The following is a 17,765-nucleotide window of genomic DNA, read 5'->3' as shown; positions in this document are numbered from 1 at the left end:
TGCGATCTCATTCTTTCAGTCACTACCCAACGCTAGTGACCAAAGCTGAGGGTAGGGATGTAGGTCGAGCGGTAAATCGAGATCTTCACTTTTACTCTCAGTTCTCTCTTCACCACAACAGACCGGTACAGCAACCACATCACTGCAGCCACAGCACCAATCTATCTGTCAATCTCCCGATGCCCTCTCCTGTTGCTCATGAACAAGATGCTGAGATATCGCCACTCGTAGCAGTAACTTGTCCCTAGCCCAGAGTAGGCACTCCACCTTTTTCTGGCTGAGGACAGTGGCCTCAGACTTGGAGGTGCTGATTCTCATTACAGCCATTCACACTCGGCTGCAAACCATTCCAGTAGCAGCTGGAGGTTACCACCTGATGAACCCAGCTGAACCACATCATCTGCGAAAAGCATTGACGAGATTCTGAGACCACCGAAGTGAAAGCCTTCCGCCACTTGGCTACACCTAGAAATTCTGTCCATAAAAATTATGAACAGAATCGGTGACAAAGGCCAGCCTGGCAGAGTCCAATACCCACCGGGAATGAGTCTGATTTACTGCCAGCTATGTGGACCAAGCTCTTGCAACCGTTGCACAAGGATCAAGTGGCACATAACAACGGGCCAGACACCCCATACTCCCAAAGCACCTCCCACAGAATACTCCGAGGGAAACGGTTGAATGCAGTCCGCAAAACACATGTAGACAGGTTCGGCAAATTTGCATGCACCTTCAAGTATCCTCGAGAGGGTAAAGAGGTGGTCCAGTGTTCCATGACTGGGATGAAAATCGCATTTTCATTTAGGCGCACCAGGTCTGTCCACCATTACAGGCACAATATTTTTTATTGAAGAAAATAAGACTTTAAAAAGCCAAAGTTCTGTCAAAAGAAGACTGCCTAGTTATGATCTCAGAGGACAGTGGCTGTTTCCACTAAAAGATACAGGCATTTTATAGTGGGTGACTAAGAAAGCCCTTCTACCTATAAACCCCATTGACATTTATGACAGTAACTTACAAAACATTCAGAACAAACATCTTATCCATGTGCTGAGTAAAGACAATGAATAGTAATATATATGAATATTCCTCTATGCTAGATTTCTAAGAAAACAGTCTACTTTTAATTTGATATTTCTGCTTTACTGTGAAGTCTGCCACCCTCCTTTACCAACATTAGTAAGTGTCAATATAGAGAAGCAAGAAGCTCTGTTACATTTACACCAGACATTCTGAGTTTAAGGGTTAATGTAATAAATATGTGAAAATACCTCTGGTCTGTAATGTGCTCTGCAGCATCAGGAATTGTATGTTCTAACCTGTGAATGATGCAGGGAATGATACTCAGTTTGGAGTTGATCTTTTCACTCAGGAGTAGTGCTGCTTCCCACTGTCAGCCTTTCATGGCAGCTGCACCATTACTCGCAAAGCCAACAAACCATGCATGTAATTTCTTCACAGACGCCCTTCATAACTGTAGGATGTCATAGATGGCAGACCTGAATGCTGTGCAATCCCATATGTTGAAAGAAGAAACTGAAAGAGTTCAGTTTTAGAGAATTATGATGTGAAGGATCAGGTAATTCTAGGATTTTTTATTTATTTATTTTGTGAGTCTCCTGACGGTCCAAATCTGGTTGATGTATTTTATTGAATTATTTGTAATTTTTACTCTGAAACAGGAATGCTTAGTGGCTTGAAGTAACAATATGAAAATCTCACTGCTAGAAGTCAGTAGATTCTGGTCAACTAAATTTTGTTTTATTACCCCTCCCAATTTAAGTCTATAATCCTGGCTATGGTGACCACTGTAGAATAAACAACCCTTGCTGCTGTTCAGCTATCGTGACTGTAGGGTGTCAGTCTTTTGTTGCTGTTTTTTTACCTCAGCTGCCAGTGTGTCCACATTTGTTTACTCTGGAAGAGACTGAGGTGAGTTGTTGAAGATATCCTGAACTTTTCTATTTGTAAGTGCAGCTTTATTTGCCACTGGTAGACTCTGTTAGCTGGTGTTAGTGAAACATTGTTTGAAGTGCATCTAACATTGGACTCTCACTAGACGTGAGAATGTAATCAAACTGTGGAAAGGTTTTTTTTTTTTAGAAGGATTGAAACTAACATTAGCTTGCGTAACGTTAGCATATACCCAGCGGTTTGTTTAGTAAGCTCCGTGTCAGCTGTCCAGAGATGGAAGTGTCCCATGCCCAGTATGCTGACAAAAAGTAATTATGGCAATGTAAGGAATCAGGAATAAATGAGCATGTTGATGCATGTTTTCATGTGCCAGGTCCCTGTCTTCATTTTAGGATTCTAATATAATTAGGTGCAGATGAAGAGGATAACATTTTATCTAGATCCTGGTGTCTTTTATTTGCATTTTTGCTTCTTTGGGGAGGAGGGGGATTGCTTCTTATATAATAAGACATATGTATAATATTTCATATCTTGAGTCTGAGTACAGTACTGTACATACTTTTCTCAAAAGAAGTACAGAACTTACTTGTCCTCCACCTTTGGCATACTACATATGTGGCCAGTCTCCAGCTACACAGATAAATACAGTTAGGTGGATCAAAGATGTTTGTCTCAGTCACTGTATTCAAGATGTCAGGGCTATATAGCAATTTGTTGAAAGATGTAGTTACACACTAATGTATATTTATTAGTACACTAAAGCTTTTTTCCCCCTGATAAATAAACTAAAAAAAGATTGTCTGTATCTTCAAAGACAAGTTGGAATGGAAATGATCCAAATATGGTGCAATTATGGTGAGATAATGTGGATTTGTATGGATATGACTTGTATCCTGTAATGTAATGCCAAAACAATATCTCCCACACCATTACACTACAACCAGCAGCCTGAACTGCTGACACAAGGCAACATGTATTCATGCCTTTATCTTGTTTATGCCAAATTCGGACACTGTTCTCGAAATGTTGCGGCAAAAATCAAGACTCATCAGACCGGACAATGTTTTGACAGTCTTCTGCTGTCCAGTTTTGGTGGGCTGGCATGAACTGTGGCCTCAGTTTCCTGTTCTTAATTGACAAGCACTGCATCCGGTAATGGACTTCTCTTGTTGTAACCCATCTGCTTCAAGGTTTGAAGTTCTTTTCTACCAGCCTGAAGCAGTCGAGCCATATTCCTCTAATGCTTGGTATGAACTTAAGCAGTTATTCTTATGACTACGTGCTTAAATTCACTAAGTTGCTGTCATGTGATTGGCTGTATAAATATAATCTGTTAATGAGAAATTTAAAAATGGGCAGTGAGTGCAGGTCATGTGACTCCACATGTTTCCAGCAGCTGTGAAGTACATGCTGACAGTAGCGGTCATTCTGGTTAGCCACACAGTACCTAGATATGTTTAAATTTTACTGTAATGTAAATCTGTCCAAGTACTCTCTTAGCTGTGCTGCAATGCTATTTTAAGGAGGCACGTGATTTTTATTTTCATTTTCACAGATTTTGCAAAAACAAAACAAAACAAAAACCCTGAAACTAAATGAAGTCATGCACTATTACAGGATAAGTTTCACAGAAAAAAGAGTGATGATATGACTTGTCCTGCTGTGAAACACCAGCAATGTCAGTGTACTGTAGGTCATATGTGAAGATGGACATTGGCTTAAAGGGCATGCACAGATCACTGTCAAAACTTGTAAACTGTGACCCAACCTGAAGCCAGACAAGCTTGTGTTTGACAGTGGTATACTACATAACAAAAAAATGAAAGAAAAATAGACTGGAAAGTACAGGAAGGAATTGAGCACCGATTTAAAGCCAATTTGTGCTCCAGTCTTATTAATGCAAAAGGATATGAGCTTACAATTGACAGTTATTCATGTAGAGAACCAACAGCGTGCATCTTCACTTAAATAGCTGATGACTTCATTGCTACCAGGCACAAACAATTGCTTGACAGTCAGATTGTGACTTTTAATTTAAAAGAACTGCCAGTAAACTGAGAAGTCTCTGTGATACGCCACTGAAATCATGGACTTTACCGATGCTGGAGGGTATGAAGACAGCAACAAAAAGAGCAGACATGAAAAAAAAAAACCCTTCCTCTTCATTTCCTTGGGTTGAAAAATTAAACAAGGAGGGCAATAAGGAAGCTGGTTTCACCAGAAAGTCTCTAAAGATTTCTTAAAATGCCTCTGAGCAATGAATGAATATGACTAGTAATATAAATGTTCTTTTATATTTTTAGCTGCTTTTTATTGTCTAAAGTTATAAAAAGAAGCATATTATATTGAAATACCAGCAGGTAACGGTGGTAAACTTTTAGATGAATTGTACCTTCAAATCACTTTAACATCTCCTCAGATTTTGTAACTTTTGTGAATTATTTGTTAGAAAATGTGATTAACAAAGATCAAAGTCAAAAAGTAAAAGCCTTGAAAATTGATTAATGTCAGCCAAAAGTCAAACTAACATTATTAAATCATAGTGACTGAGTGAAATTCATCATGACCTGACCCAAAATCAAATAAGAGTTAACAAGCAATGAAAGAAAACCTGCCAATCATGACTTTGAGGGTACTAGAGCCTTTTGAGCACTTCAGTGGTTAGCACAGTTACAACAATAAGGTTCTGGGTTCAAACCTGCCAGCTGGCTGGATTTCTAGTGGAATTTGAGAGTTCTCCCTGGGTGACTGAATATGATTGGTTATCTGTCTCTCTGTATTACAAATGCAATAGACTGCTGACCTATCCTGGGAATACCCATAGAACATATAAAAGATGGATGTAGCCACTGTGACATCAGCCATTGTGTCTGGACTCCACGTTTAAAGCTTCAGCATCAGTTTTTTTGGCTGCCACCATGATGTTTTCATTGTTGTTTTAAGCCTGAAGTATGGATAAAAGGGTGGTGTACTAAGTTAGGAGCTAAAGCTGACAAGCTTGGTTAGCAACCCATGCTGAGATATATATGTCTCAGTATGTTTACAATGCTGAGACACACATATCAGTACTAAGAAATTGACTAAAAAACCAAAAACCAAACCAAACCCATCACTCTCCAAAACCAAAGGATGTTCCAAAAGCCTCCAACAGCATACACACAGTAAATAGGTTCAGTTTAATGACTTGAAAAAATTTACAAGGCCAGCCAGAGCTGATTGGCTACAACTGTATGTATAGAGACACCATTCAATCAATAGGTTGTAAAAAAAAAATCACCCCACTCAGACTTGCTATGAAGAAGAAAACCAACCATAGCGACCAAAAAGTTTTTGCCAGGCTAAAGGTAAAGTTGAGCATTATAATTTTAGACTTTATGGGTCTTTACTCCCTTTTGGAGTCGGCTTCAAGTGGGATGTAGAGAAACTACAGGTTTTTTTTGGCACTTTTGCGTTGCCTTCACTTTTCCACTCCAGTGGTTGCGCCTTGGGAGTACCCTGCTTCTCCCCAGATATCAGCTGGAATAGGCTCCAGCCCTGTGATGAAAATGTATTGTATAAGTGGATGGACATGAATTTTCAATAAAAATGTGAACATAACATGAGTTCAGTTTTAAAAAGAAAAGAAAACTTATTGTATAAATGAACAATGACAGTAATATGTGGAAGAAGCATGCCTTACATTGTTAGAGGCTTACAGTGAAAATCTGTAAGGATTATGATTATAATTAATTTTCTACACAACTTAAAATGTCTTAGTTCATAAAGTTGAACTTTTCACTTTGATACTATATAAAATAAAGAATTTAGATACCTTAAAGCCAAATATACTTACTGTATCTTTATTAAAACAGAATCCATGTAATATGATTTTACAGTTTGGCATCTTAAAGTTAAGACACTCCTTGTTGAGCTGTTGCAAATAGTGCCTACACACACCTGTATAATCTGTAAAAGTCATATCCAACATGCTTACTGCCCTCGTTTAGCTGAGGGGAGGTGAAGGTGCTCTTAGCCTGCAATATTTTCCTAATTGTTTTTTAATTACACCTCAGACTGTGTCATCTGCAGTAATTTGAGACAGCAGGTCAGTTGCCTGATAGAGTAATAACACATTAATGAAATATTAGCTCTTTTAAGACTTCCAGTCCCATTAATTATAAGTTGTTTAAATTAAGGGAATAATTATTTTGTCGCATTAGTCTGATTATTCTTTGTTACAGATATAAATATAACCTATAGCTGAAATTCTTCTTTTAATAGTGTACAATAAGTTAATGGATTGCAGTCCAAAATATCAGCCTTAAAGTTGATACACCTCACATATTCTATAGAAGGCTGTTACATAAACTATATTGAAGGTTTTATCCTGCAGTCTGCATAGGTTTGTCTGTACAGCATTCCTCTCTTGAATGCAGGGTCTTTCTGTAAATTCAACCACTGCAGCAGTAGAAAGATACTTTTTTAATAAGGCATAATAATGATGTAAAGCTCCCTGGATCTTTGCAAACTGTGCTTGTTGGCAACATCCAGCTGTCTCTCTAGTTTCTTTAGAAGATGATGACCTTGAAGTGGGTTTCAGGCAATTTGACTCTCCTCCACCCATTGAAAATGTAAGAACTTCCTTATTTGGCTTAACTTCACCCTTTACATCTGTGTGTATTTGACTTTGGACAGAGTTTAGAAGAAAGATTTGTGACTTAGACATTGTAAGGTAAGTATGACAAATGTACTATTTTTCCACAGGTTTCTGTCTCAGAGTAGTGTGATAAAGACAATAAGAAATATCTGAATAATCTTATGCTCTTTACTGTTATGTAGGCTTTGATGTGCTGATATGAGCTTTGTATAATGGGATGAACTGTGCTTAGTCACTTTTTCTTGCTTAATTGTACCTGTCTTTGTACTCTTCTTGTTTATATTCATCAAGAATATGCTAACTTTTTTTATGATTGTAGTAATGTGCATACAAGCTCTCTTGGGTGCTGTGTCATTGCAATAACTTGGTTACACCTGCCTCATGTATACAAGCCATCCAAGAGCTGTAGTGCCAACTGTATCGTGTCCCATTTTGATAGGAGTGATAGTGGTGGCCCTTTTTAGTGTAACACTGTTGTCTCACACCTGCTTTAAAGTGAGTGGATGCTAAAGACCCATTTTTTCCAAGTCAGTTAAAAGCCTGTTTATGATCTTATGAGTCTTTGTGGGTGTTTCTTCGGGTACAAGATAACCTATTATTCATCAATAATCAGAAAGCAGAAATATTAATGTGCTGTTCAGCAGCTGAGAATGAGAGAAATGTCTACTTCTGAAAATACAATCACATGCTCTTTTTTTTTTTTTTTAATTTGCAGCTAATAGTAAAGAAAGACTGTTTGGAAGCATATATACTTTTCTCCTTGTTTTCTCTTCCCTGCTGTGCTTTCATTATGTGTCAATCTCAGATAACTCCAGTGAAGTGGAAGCAGTCAATATCACCCTGTTCTGTATCATGTGAAGAGTGAACTCTAATCGGAGGCTGCATTGGGTGCACTGGTCCTCTAAGGGATGGCTCATTTTCCAGATAAAAAGTGTTGAAGCAGAAAGAACGAGAATGCTGATTGCTTTTAAAATGCTTTAGAGTATCCACTGAACTAATACAGAATGTTTGGATTCTAAAGCATGGGGCAATGTTTAATCTCTCAGCGGCATTTGTAATATGAATAGTTTACTGTAAAAGGAAATTATGCCAACAAGTAGAAATTGCTTACAACAATAAGAAAAGTGTCAAATAACAAATAATCAAATTTATATTAAGGGACCAAAATTCAATCAGGTGTCAAATGTTGCTGAAGTTGTAGAACCAGCCGTAAGAATATTTCAGCCTCTCAAAGACAACTGCAGCCTGAAAAAATGGATCCTAAAATTATGTGTTTATGTGTTGCATTAGATCATGTATGAGATTGCTTCCTAAACAGATTTCACAATCAGCAGATGGACTTATTAGTAGCTTAGCTTTTGAAATCACATATCTGCAGAAAATCCTAGCTTGCTTTCACACCACAAACAAACCACCCACCTTTTCAAGCTGTCTCACTTGTTAGGTCTGCACTATAGTTTGATTAACAGCTTTCACACCAGCCTAAATGAACCCAACCAAACAGGTTAGGTGTGAAATCATAATGTACACTATAGATATACAGTTAAGCCTGTAATCTTTGGACAGTTACAAATTTTCTTTTGGTCATTTTAAGTCAAAAAACTGAGATGTTATTCAAAGAGCAGGGTTTCAGCTTTAATTTAAGGGGTGGCACTAAATCTCCAGGAATTAAAGCCATTTTTATACAATGTGCCCCATTTTCAGAGGCTCAAAATTAATTGGAGAAACTTGCACATCTGGCATAGTTTTTAATATTTGGATCAAATTCTTTGCCGTCAAAGACTCCCTGAAGTGTAGAATCCAAGGACTACCAAATGCTATTTCCTCCCCTGAGAGGCTCTGCTGGGCCTCTACTGCAGCTTATACTTAAGGGAATTAGTAAAAAGGGAATTTTGGACTCTTTTGAAAAGACATTAATAAAATCTTTTTCTTCAGTGATACAGTTAGGTCCATTTTGGACATTTTTGGAATTTAAATAAGTCAAATAAGTCAAGATGACACTAAAGTGTAGACTTTAATCTTTGATTCAAGGGGGCAAACAACAGTGTTGTATTAACTGTGAGAGATTTTTATACAAAAATAATTCAACAATTGACTGACAAGCAGTTTAATGGCCAGGTGAAACTAAGCAGGTCAAAGATCTGGCTTTGAATTTGCATTTGGCATCTTTTCACTGGAATTCTTAATATGAAGTTGAATAGAGATGTCAACACAAATGAAGGACTCCATCATTCTGCTGAAAAACCAAATTGCCCCGATTGGAGCACTTGCAAAAATGTTAAGAGTGGTCAAATCAACAATCTGCTACATTTTTAAAAAGAAGAAATGCACTAGCCAACTTAGCAACACTAAAAGACCTGAAAGCACTTAGAGTAATCAGTATAATAGAAAATGTCCAACTGTATGCTGCAGTCGCTATACTGCAAATTCATCAAGTGGCTGATAATTAAAGACAAAATGTAGAACTCAGTGAACCAACAGAATGTCGGTATTATCTTTTGTATCTGTTGCATCATGATCACTTTAAGGAAGTCTTTGTTTTAAATGTTTTGGCCAAAAACAGACCAACATGGAATAAAAATAAAGCCCAATAAATTAGTAAAAACAGTCCCGCCTTAGCGCATCTTTATCTGCCACCCACACCCACTTTAACAGACACTGTCCTATGTTGCATCTGATCCTAGAGGCATTACCGTTGAGGAATTTTAGCCAGAATTTCAGAAATTGATTTTTTACAGAAAAACTGAGAAATTGGACTTTGTAAGTGATACTGTATTTTTTAAATGTTTTATTTTAAATAAGCTGTTTTTTTTTTTTTACATCTTATTTTTGTGTCTGAAAAACAGAGGAAGAACAACCGCTTCCTCTGCCACAGAAATATAAAAGACTACCAAACTGTTAATTGTCAGCAATTGCCAACCCTGGTGAGGAAGCATACTGTAGCACAGCTATGATGGCAAACCCATTAAACTAGATTGTTGAATGTAATAACCAAATGATGGTTGCTGCTGGTGGTAATAGTGCCTTAAGGTTATAGCTGTCAGTGATCATCTCCAGCAATGAGCATTACAGGCTGAGCCCTCCCCACACCCGTCGTCCAGGATCCATAAAGGCCACCCTGAGCTTTTGCACAGGCAATCAAGATATGCATGGACATTAGTTTTGAAAGCCAAATGGTGCAATTCAACCCTGACCTGCCTTCAGCATAAAATGAATTGAGACTGAATTATTCTCCCCCAGTTACTTTCCTATGCAGCACCATCATAAAGAGCAGTCGCTCTAATTTCCTTTGACAAATCGTTAAAGAGTCCCAGCACTAATGTGTCTATTCATCTCCACTCAGGCTACTTTTGCACAATATCTACGCAGAGTATTTACACAAAATCAGAACTGCAAGACACATATACAGTTGTTTGTGTACTACATCATGTCCACATTAATTTTGCTGTTACAAACAAAAGAGCTTCTTTAAAAGTCAGCAGTTGCAGTACCTGTAAAATGACTGTACTAATTAAAATCAATTTGCTGCCCTGCTAACAACAAACTGTTGATGTGACATGCTTATTAGAAAAATAATCACTTGGTAGTAATAGAAATGTAGATATTTACTGGGCTTAATGCTCACCAGCAAACAAACTCAGTGCTCTGTTCAGTAAAAAAAAAAAAAAAAGAGTTAAAAGTTAAATTAAATATAAACAATTTTTGCCCTTTCATGTTTTCATCTGTTGTGTTTTTGACTTGTGAATTCACATTGATCATCGTGAGAGACTGCGCCAGTTGAAAGCTGAAGAAAACTCGGTATTCTCAGACAGCACAGTTACATATAATGGCAGACCCTGTACAGCAGTGCAATAAGAACTAACACTGGCCTTTTGATGTATTCTTTAGTTAACTGTGGCCTTGATGAAGCTAGTGCATCTTTTAGTTATGCCATACTTGCACAAATATGCGAGGGAAAACCATTTTTATCTTCTACATTTGATGCCTACCTACAATTATTTGTGAACACTTGTGATAAAACTTACAGGAATGTCATCAAGATTTCTGTTTGCTAGGCTGTGCACTTTTTTGTTTTTCTTTAACTTTTCAAGTTTTCAAGTTTTTGTTCGACTAACTCCAAATTGCCATTTCTAATGAAGTCAGAGATGCCAATTACATATCTCCATTCAATAAATTCATTTAATTGAAAGATACCCTGATTATGTTGAAGTCACTTCATTACAATGTTGTTCAAATGTTTTAGAAAGTGTGTAAGAAGTAACGTTATGAAAGCATAATTTCAACCACAGTGAAGTGCCTGCTGAGATGGCTGATTAAGTTAAGGTTACCAGTTAGGAAGCCAAAGTAATGGCAAAGTGGAACTTTTTGAAGAATGGAAACTGAGAAAGAATTAGTGTATCATTCAGCAACAATCAATGACATTGTATTGAAAAGGTCAATTGCATAAAAATGGGAAATGTCATGCAGTTTAGAGTGAAATATAAAAAAAAGCTTCAGGATCAAACGTGGGTGGTCTACATAATTATTTTAGCACTTCCACAATATTACAATAATATCTAAGTCAGATGAAGAGGTAGTATGCAAACTTTTTAATTGAGTTTGCACCACATAGGTGTAGCACAGGAAGAGCTATCCTGACCAGATGCCTTACAGCTTTAAATCAGAGTATAAAAATATGAATGGTTTATTGTATTAAAATATACCTTACACAGAAATAACTCTTAATAATTATGAAATAATGAAATGTACAAGAGGGGTAATAATGAGATAACTCACAAAACAGGAATGCTATTACAGGTGCAGACCACTGGCATCTTTCCCTTCTCTGTCCTGACAGTTTTTTCACTGGTTTTAGGTTCAGTGTTACTACTGGTAAAAAAACAAAAAAACAAAACCTGCTTTTATTCATATTCTTTTCCCTCTTTCAGCTAACTGCTTTGAATCAAATGCACTTGATTAAGTGATTATCAGTGTCAGTGGTCCAGGAGTGGACATCCTAGCAAATTCATCCCTAGTTCAGACTGTGCAATGCAATGCTCATATATATTCTGCAGATTTTACAGGCTACAAAAAGTTAAATCTGAAAAAAAAAAATAAAAATCTGGAGCATTATCTTTAGGACAGACCTGACTGAAGTGGATATGTTTGGCCTTTTTGCATGGTATCATTTGGCAAAGTTAGCAAAAACTGACACCAGTAATTCAACTACCGTGTCAAGTACACTGGTGGAGGGGTAATGATTTAGGCTTGTTTTGCAGCCACAGAACCTGGGCACCTTGCAGTCTTTGAGTTAACCATGAGCTCTTCTTAATACCGAAGCTTTTTAGTGGCAAATATAAGGACATCTGTACAGCAATAATTGCCCAAAAGTTGGTCAAAAAACACAGCAGTGATTCCACACACAAAAAAGAAAGGAATTAAGTTGTTGCAGTGGCTCAGTCAAAGTCCAGACCCCAGCTTGACTGAAATGCTGTGGCAGGATCTAAATGAACTGAAACAATGTTTCAATGACAATGACATGAGAGTCTGATACAGTCATACAGAAAACATTAAAGTTATTGCTGCTACAGATGTTTCTAGAAATTATTGAATAATGGGGTTTGCTTTGTTTTTCATAGCACTGCAAAAAAACTCATAAAATAAAAAATCTGTGGTCATAGGTGCCTTTGTCTTTTTGTTTCTTTTTTAAGCATATTTGAATATCCTCTTAAATAGGAGGATGAACAAGCCTTTCATATTCAGAATGAGTGAAAAAAGTCCTTTTCTTTCCTCTTATCTCGATCAAGAGGGTTGTCATCTGGCTCCTCGTTCTCAAAGAATTTTTAATTGATGGATTATGCTACAAAGAAAAGTTCAGAATACTACTATGAATTCAAAAAGCTATATAGACCATATGAAGACATAAATTAGAGTTAAAGCAGCCTTAGAGCAGAACAGGCAAAGGTGTAGGTGGTGACTGATTTTCCCACTAAGGTAAATGCTCCCTCTTAAATGTCTCAAAAAAAGAATGATAAAAAAAAATTAAGTTTCTATTTCTGTTTTGTCATTTGTGGTAAAGTAATCAAATAATATTTTTAACATTAATACCTTGTAGGTGTGCATGGAAATGCGTGGATTTTGGGAAAATCCAAAGAATACAAGATACTTGGCTGCTCAATCAACTCGGTCTTGGATTTTGCAGCCTGCTATATTTCTCCTTAGTTCCTAAAGGAGCTAGCCTTAATTTCACCCCATCAACTAAAAACCTGAGTTTAAAATGTTATTTAAGGACAACTGCAGCAATTCTTGAAGTACTATCGTGTTTGTCTTACAGATTCCTTTAAGCACACTTCTATTGCAAATGAAATGTGACAGGCTTAGTAACTTTGCACTGGTTTATTGCATGATACACCACATACTGTAAAAATCAATGCCTCTCCGGTCTCTTTCACAGTGTTACGCATCTTTTCACCTGCCTTCCTTCACTATCAAGTCTCTATCTTTGAGCCTGCCACGTTTAAGGTTTTCTTACATCCTACACAATATTTATATAGCCTCTATTCATAATCAAAAGCACATATTTCTCACTGGAGTTTTAACCTGGTTACTGAGCTGTTACTCCAACCACACAGTGGCAACACCTCTGTTTTTTAAATGTATTTATTCTCAAATAGGTTCACTACTCAGAAAATACACCAAGCAAGCTAAATGTTGTTTTATCCAACAGAGTTGGGTACATTTGTTTTAGGTCATCACCTTCATCTGCAAACACTGCATACACCAGCTCGTAAGAACATTAAAAGTGCGTACCTTATTGTGCCAGGTCCCCTCCTGCATCTCTTATCTGTTGGGGCAAGTACATGGGAAGTCTGTTGATATTCTGGCAGTAGTGACAGTGGCTCTTTTGGTTACTGGGACTTGCAGGGTAGGACTTGCAGGGTGCGTGCGGATGTTTGATCAGATTAGGACCTGGGATGTTTGGAGGATTATTCAAAACATAGAGCTCACATAGAGCTCTTTGTTGTGTTGATCATGCTGTTTCTGATAAGTTTTTGTGGTGTGCCAAGCATTGTTCTGCTGGCAGAGGTCTCTGTCATTTCTGTGCTTGGTCTTCAACAATGTTTAGTTGTCAGAAGTGCATGTCACAGTAACAATGAGCTCTAGGAGCCAAGGTTTTGCAGCAGAACATTACATGATGATGATGATGATGATGACATGGCAGATGTTATTTATTTGTCACTGGTTTAATACTGTGACTGACTGATACATAAATACATACTCAACCATGGATCTCATAATGCTGTAAAGTTTTATGATGTGAAAACAAAAAGTTCCTTTTCATACTTTTCAGTGGCTACACCCATGTGACATGTAAATCATATAACATGTCTGATATGCAAAACGGAGGAGAGGAATGATAGTATCTAATAACCGTGCCTTTGTTTGCATCATTATTTGTTTATGTAGTTTATGCAAAGCTTCAGCAACTGTAGCCAGGCTCCTTTTTTCCTTTCTTCAATGTTGTGTAACGCAGCCATTCATCTCTTGTAAAAACTCATTTTTTCTTCCTTTTCAGTTATTTCATGTAGTTTGTATCTCCTTCTCTCTGTCTGTTTACTGTTGTATCCCAGGCAACAGTGTCCCTGACAAATACTAATACTTTTTGAAATATATTTTCATACTGGTTGGTTCTTAAGAAACAAATTGACACTAACGGAGCCCAACTGAAACACACCTAATCTTATTGGTCCCAATTTCCAAAATGACATTTAGAAGTGGTCTGAGAGGGGATAATTGTGCAGCCAGCCTCAGGGAATAGACACAGAAAGACCTATAAAAAAAGCCTAAGATCTTTATGGTTTTTGTTTTTTTATATTTCTTGTACTTGTTCTTGAATGTATATATTTATATAAACAGGCATTTCAGTCTTTTTAACTGACTATTTGTCCAAGGCTACATTTCTTACAGTCAGTTACAATGGTATGGCCTTCCCTAACTTAAAAGATTTTACTTCTTTAATTTGTGAACCAACTCTTGCAACTAAACTTTCAGGCAGCTGCAGGACTAGCTAACCATATTTCACTGACTTCTGTGATTATTCATAGTCTTTCTGTAGCTTACAAGATAAATTCCTACCAGAAAAACATATTGTGAAACTGGTTAAATCTTTCTATTTCCTATTACCTTGTAACTCTTTTCCACATCAATTTTTCTTTTCCAGATGTCATGAGGTCAAGCAGAAGTCTAAAGGGGATTTTCTGAGCACTTAGGAAAAGCTTGGTACTTGGATCCTCTATAGTAAAATTAATTAATGACAATCCTAAACGATGGCAATATAAAATAAATATTTTTAAAGCAAACTGAAATATAGTGCACTTTAATAAAATGTAAACAAATGTTTACGTAGTTAAAAGAATGTAACATGATTTTCATTGATCAGTTTTAGTTTCATCCGAATATTCTTAAAAATTCTCAAACAGATTAGCAAGGCTGATGGCATTAAATGGAAAATTTGCATTACTATAATTAATAATGACATGATCTGTGCCACTTGTCAGTTATGTTGATTATTTTTCATGAACAATCAGATGGTACGACACTTATTATGGGACGAAACTATCCATTTTATTTCCATAAAATATGCTTCAGTGTAACTTATGCTAAAGGAAATATTAAAGGAAGCCCAGAAGCATCTTTTCTTAGAGAATTCGAACAGCTCTTATTATGGCTGCCTTGGAAGTACTTCACTCAGTTAGGAACCTTCCTAAACAAAACTATTTGACTGCAATCTTGAACGGGACTTGTGGTGAGTGATGGAGAAAATGCATTCCAAAGTAATATCTTACTATAATAACATTACATTTTTCAGTAACACAGTAACGTAATGCATGAATGTACTCAGTAATCACATTGCACTTACAATTAAGTCATCCCTTGTGTTACAAAGGTTCTTCAGTTCTTTGCACAGAGAGTGGGCAGAAAGAAAAAAAAAACATCAAGCATGTCGTTTTCTCTCCCCACTTGTGCTGCAATCAGCTGATTTCAGTTTGTGTGCAGGAGGTAAGGAAACTGGGGGAGAGGTCTCCTAATTTTGTGGAGTGGAGATGCAGTCATTACTTTTATTTTTACAGCATGAATGGACAAGAGCACGATAGCAAAAAAACCTGCATGAAACTGCTAACACAGCATCAGCTCTTTACAAACATCTGCACAGACAGCACGCTAACACAATACCAGAGAAGAACCTGGAGTGATGTTAAAGCTGAACATATGCTGACCCCGCTGCAACAGCCAGAGCGTGATCTTCAACAGGTAAAAAAGGCAGGGCTGAGCAATCAAGTTATGGCCTCCGTTTTTACCTGTGCATATTTCTGCAGCAGAGTCATAGTAGTGATCACTATTTCTCTTGGACTGGATTTAACTTTCATTTGTTGGATTTGTGTTCTTACTTAAGCATGAAAAACAAAAACCACTGTGTGTGCCTCGTCATTAGGATGGGGATTTATGTCACTGTGTGGGACTGTAACTTAAGGCCTGTACTGATAACTAATAATTATGTAATAATGCATCCCGAGTACCACAGAAGTAAAGTGACAGAGTCATTTACTTTCTTTTCATTACATCTGAAAAAAGTGACAAATAATGTGCCACAAATGCAAAATTGAATGCAGTTGACAGAATATATTCATACCAAATATTGTGCTCCAAACCAGAACGGTAACAGCATTGCCCTCTAAAACTAGAGAACCCAAAGAGAGACACAGAGAACACATTTCAGAGTTATTTTTTTAACAACACCAGAATGTGCAAGGTGGCAGAGGTGTTGAGCAGAGCAGGCAGGCAGGTGAGCTCCACCACAGGTTTCCTTCCAGAGAGGAATTTTCCACAGGGGATGTTTAATTCAGAGGCCTACAGAAAGGAGGCTGGTACACTGATAATGACAGTGCAGACAAGGGGAAAATGGATAAATACTTGAGGAATAGTCAAACTAGAAAACATAACTGAGTCTAGACTTGTTACCGCTTATAACGCTGTATTGATCTGGCAATGGCAGTGGATGAAAAGCCAGTCCTTTTATGTTCAGGTAATGAGTTGATGCAAGACAGATGTGCCAGCCTGAGATTCAGCAGGAACAGGTGAGGGGACAGGCCTCGTGCCAATCCCCACAAGGAAGGTGAGCCTGCAGCTCACACACTGACATGAGAGACAGAGAAGGAGAGAGAGACATAGAAAGAAAAAGAATAGAGAAAGAAGGCCAGGGGCGAGGTACTGTGGGACTATTGTATAATCTAAACATGAGAGATTGTAGTTAAATATACAAAGAAAAGATACAAATAGGAAAAACTGAGTGAACACGCAGCTACAATAAACTTTGTGAGATATAATGTGATGCACTAAATGACTCAGATGCATTTGAATTAAGGATAAAACATGTATCTCAACTTGGTTTGTCATGAAGCCTAAAATGTGAGGTAAAGTAACTGAATAGACTAAAGTGATTCTTTCAGTGCTTTTATTCATAAAAATAGTCTGCTTTCAGATGAATAGCCAATAAAGATTGCCAACTGCATTTGAGAAAACTCATCTCATTAACTTAAATGTAAGTAAAAATCTAATGGTACATAGTCATCAACCAAGGAGGCGTATATAGCCGTTTAAGGTTGGTATATATTACTGCATTAGTGTTACTTGTGTAGTGCACAAAATCCAATAGGCTATTGTGTCAAATCAACATTCTGGAAAAATGCACCATTTGACTGTGAGTATTGTGCTAGCTGCTGCACTTTGTGATAAACATTTTTTATGTTTATCACTGAATATTTAATGTCAAACACTTTGACATTGACCCAACACAACAATACCACAGTATAATAAAATGTCTGTTTCTAGCTTGCTAGCACTGGCATTATTGTCAGTAATGAAGACATATGCTCCTAATTGCTAAAACACATTGCTACCTCTGAAAGCAAACTTTGAAAGAGTACAGAACACCACATTCAACTTTATGAGTGGTGATTGTTGAACGACATAAACATGCATAAACATAAAAGTCATGTTATGAATCAGTGAAGAATGAAAGCACAAAAAACAATAAATAAATGCTGCTAATTTTAGTTGTATAATATTTACAGTGCTCAATGAGTACAGATAATAATATAGTATATATTATATCTGTTGCACTAGCTGTCTACATATCCTTCTTCACTGCATCCACAAATCTTCTCTGTGGTCTTGC

The 17,765-nt window shown here is 37.1% G+C and overlaps 1 protein-coding gene across 1 annotated transcript in view; it reads right to left on the bottom strand.

Annotated features, from left to right (window-relative positions):
- The window catches only part of pcdh11 (protocadherin 11), a 186,001-nt gene extending 172,576 nt beyond the window's left edge, over positions 1 to 13,425 (bottom strand). The window contains exon 1 of the mRNA XM_025911580.1: positions 13,340 to 13,425. The gene's annotated coding sequence lies outside the window, so the exon portion shown is untranslated. The remainder of the gene's footprint in view (positions 1 to 13,339) is intronic.
- Between the last annotated feature and the right edge of the window lie 4,340 nt (positions 13,426 to 17,765).

This window comes from Oreochromis niloticus, linkage group LG2 (genome assembly GCF_001858045.2).
Source record: "Oreochromis niloticus isolate F11D_XX linkage group LG2, O_niloticus_UMD_NMBU, whole genome shotgun sequence".
In the NCBI taxonomy this organism is placed as follows: Eukaryota; Metazoa; Chordata; class Actinopteri; order Cichliformes; family Cichlidae; genus Oreochromis; species Oreochromis niloticus.
The sequence above is the reverse complement of the archived record's forward strand: the minus strand, read 5'-3'. Positions and strand labels throughout refer to the sequence as shown.